This window comes from Hibiscus syriacus, unplaced genomic scaffold (genome assembly GCF_006381635.1).
Source record: "Hibiscus syriacus cultivar Baekdansim isolate YM2019G1 unplaced genomic scaffold, ASM638163v2 tig00112383_pilon, whole genome shotgun sequence".
Taxonomy (NCBI): domain Eukaryota; kingdom Viridiplantae; phylum Streptophyta; class Magnoliopsida; order Malvales; family Malvaceae; genus Hibiscus; species Hibiscus syriacus.
The window spans coordinates 637,579-641,616 of NW_024063319.1; the positions used below are offsets into that span (position 1 = coordinate 637,579).

Below are 4,038 nucleotides of genomic sequence, written 5' to 3' on the forward strand. Positions count from 1 at the left end.
GTATCATTACTTTACGTTTACCTAATTCATCACATTATAAATAAAATCCAATTGTTTTGGAATAATTTTTTAAGAGTTTAAATTTTGATTTTACTTAATATAGATGTATTTTTGAAATCAAAGCGTTTTATATTTAATTTTTAAAACTTCTCAAAAGTAAAATCAATTTTTTAAGTTTTCTTTTATTTTATTTCTTGTTTGTTTTCCTACAAATTGAAAGAATAAGATGAATAAAAACTACTTTGACACCATTTGATTTGAGGGTTAAGTTTATTTTAATTTATTAAAATTAGGATCAAATTGATAGAATATATAAGTAACATGGACCAAATGTGTAATAATATCAAATATTTTATCTGTCACATCAACTTTTCCGTTAAATATTAACGGCAAGTGGATTAATTAAATGCATTTAAATAGTTGAGTGACCTGTTTGACAAAATTTTAAAATGGTGTTCAAAATAAAAAAAGGGTAATAGTTAGTTTATTATTGGTATAGTTTACATTTTATTTTAAATAATTTAACTCTAAATTTTTAATTAATTTATAATTACACATTGAATTATTTTTATATATTAAATTAATAATATCTATCATTAGTGATGTTCATTAATACTCGTCGCACATTATATAATTCTCGTTTCGACAGTCGAGTAAATACAACCCACAATTCACGTTATTACAAATAAAAGATCATGTTAATTAATATGTAGTAATTAATTAATTAATTAATAATCGCTGACATTGAGGGATCCGAATTCTCATAAGAAGAAAATTTTATTTAAAATGGGGATCAGAAGGTTCAATTCATGTAAAACTCTATTTTGTCTCGTAAAACATGAAAATGAGTTTGAATAATATTTTTTAACATTTTTACTGTTTGGACCCAAGGTCTCAAAAAATAATAATAATTACTTTGCCTTTATAATTGTTTTCCACTCGTTATTATTATGTATGCACTATTACAATGCGTGTAATTAGTGGACGATTAAATAATTAGGTAGCAAACGCATGGACTGGACTGTAAATGAACATTATTGATTTGGATGAAATTAACTGAGGAAAAAAAAAGAAGTGATGCAATTGACAAATACTTTGCAGCTGTCGCTGAAAAATTAAAGAAAATGAAAGTAGTAGAACGTAGAAGAAGAAAAGCAAAGGAAGAAAAAGGGAGAATCATGAAAGTGGGGTAAGGACAGGACTGCGTTGGATTGTAGGGGGTGACAGTAAGTGAGTCACATGACTAAATTATTATTATTATGGTAAACTATGTGTTTAGCACATAAACTATCAGTTTTGATCCGTTTTAATACTTAAATTTTTAATTTTTTAAGATCATATCTAATTTTTAATTTTTATTTTATTTTAGCACCCGCTATTAAAAACTTGATGGACGAGCTCGCCGACCACCGTGTCTATAGTCGTCGGCCGTCGTATCCTTCGATCGATGAAGTCTAAACTTTCTAGCCCGCACCTTTTCGACCATCTAAACACGATATGACCTTTGTTTCACCAGGAAAAGCCTCAATCTCTCTAAATCGATGATGAACTCGTCGATTTTTTCATCCTCCGATTTCCATAGTCCATCATCCGATGGGTCTGAAACTGGACTATGTTGGTCGACTCATCATTCTCTCGTGATCAACTGTTTGGATTGGTCATCTGCCTACCAGAACTATGTCATGTCAACTCATCCGTTAAGTTTTTAACTGTGAGATACTAAAATAAAAAAAAAATTAAACGTTAGGTATAATTTTTATAAAAAAAAATAAAAATTTAAGTACTAAAATGGATCAAAAATAATAACTTAGATACTAATCGCAAAATTTTTATTATTTTGGTTTGCTGCTGCAATCAAACGCTCAAAAAAGTATGGCATTTGGATACCCATTCCCTTGTTTGTCAGCACAGGATTTGCCCTTGCCTACGTCCCCTTCTCGAGGATGCACCATTTTCCAACTTGTTTTTTTCTTTTCTTCATCTCTTTGTCTTCTTCTCCCCTTGAAATGTGTGAAGGATACGCTCTTTCTTCTTCATCTCTCCCTTTTGTTTTTTTAACAATGAAAAGGGATATAATAGTTTGATATAATTAATTTTTGAGTATATATTTTGTTCACTGAAGGATGAAATCTGTAAAACCATCACAGAAGGCTCTCCTCTCTTTCAATGCAAATCTCAAACATTTTTATTCCCTCCATAACTATCTTTTCACACCAAGAGTTTTTAACTGGATATAATTCAAGTTTTATACACCACTCTCAAGGTACCAAAACATTGATATTATAACTATATAAAGCAGGCACCATATGATCAGTTGAAATGTTGTTGCTCAAGCCACGGCCAAAACCCGGTTTGATCTTCAATGTTGCAGAACATGTTGCTGAGGCTTTCTTCTTTAACCATTTGATCCATCTTCTGGCCTTGATGGTGATCCGGCCCCGACGACGAGGTCTGGAATAGTTGTGCACTACCGCCGCCACCGCCGCCGCTGTCTGCTGGCCTAATATTGGATGTTGGGAAGAAGGTTATGCTTGTCGGATGAGTCGATAAAGGGCTGTCAATAGCCGTCATCCTAGAGATATCCAGCTTTATATCTGAGCTGTTTTCACTTCTGTTACTGCAAGAACCTTCAGTTTCTTTGTTGAGGTTGATAGACTCGGTTGGTTCCCTGCTTTTCAGTGCCATTATCTGCATCCAATCAAAGATGAAGACTTTTTCTTGACATAAAACAAAGACTTTTGGTTAAGATTAATAATACCTGATCATGGAGCTTTTGGTTCTGAGCTTTGAGTGCATAATTATCTGCTTTGATGGCTTCGTACTGTCTCTTGAGGAGATCATAGTCTTTCTCAAGTTGCTTGGTTTTCCACCGAGCTCTTCTGTTTTGGAACCAAATGGCTATCTGCCTTGGTTGCAGCCCGAGGGCTCGAGCCAGCTGCATTTTTCTCTCGGGTTCAAGCTTGTTACCCAACTCAAAGTTCTTCTCAAGTGTCTTCACCTGTTCCATGTTCAGCCTCCTCTTCTTTTCTCCCGCCTGTGAACCCTCATCTGACAAATCCTCCTCCTCATTTGCTTCTTCACACATTTCTATCCCTGAAAATGACATTGATCTCCTCCCCAGTAACGATGACACTACTTAAACCAAATCAAAACCACATCAGCAATCATATGCATACATACATACATACATACATACACACATACACACATGCACACATACGTAGTTTCATCAGTATCAGATCAGATGAAAGATGTCTATAAATACCATGGAAGTCTTGGGTGGGCAAGAAGGGAGCAATTGATTGATAGATGTTGAGGGTTGATGGTCTTCTTCTTGAGGAGTTTGGAGCATGAAATTTGCTGGGAAAAAGGCCATCCCACCATTGCAAGACATGAACAAGCAGGCGAGGTTTCTAATAAGCCTTTTCCAATACTATTAACAGAACTGTATATTCATCCTCGGATTGGACACGGAGTTTAATGCAAGAAAAGGAAAACATGGATTTAATTTTGATGTTAAGGGAAAAAAATGGAAATTCTTCAATTGGAAGGGTGATGCAGTGATTTGTTAAAAGGGGATAGCTTATATACCTTATCAAAGGGAAAAGAAACTCTTTCTTTTCTTTATATGAGGATCAATTTATTTGATTTAGAAGGAAAAAAAAAAAGGACCTTTAATTTTAGGATAAATCACATGTTCATTACCTAAATTATTACTTTTGTTCCATTTTAGTATTCAAACTTTATTTCTTTCAAAACTATGCATAACGTTTATTTTGGGTTTTAATTTGGTAACTGCTGCTAAAAAATTAGCAAAATTGATGATGTGATATATATATATATTTTTAAAAAATCTCAATGATGATGTGACATGATTTTATAGAACAAAAAATAATAGTTTAATTACTAAACGTGTAATTTATCCTTTAAGTTTATTTGCTTTATAAATTTAGGACTTTGATACCGGAGAGGGAGACGCTATCTTTCTTAGGACAAGAGGGAGAAAAGATGGTTAAAATTTTTTCAACCTTTTGTTTT

General features: G+C 33.1%; 1 pseudogene; it reads right to left on the bottom strand.

Annotated features, from left to right (window-relative positions):
* Positions 1-2,182: 2,182 nt before the first annotated feature.
* Positions 2,183-3,606, bottom strand: LOC120178919 (annotated as a pseudogene).
* Positions 3,607-4,038: the final 432 nt, after the last annotated feature.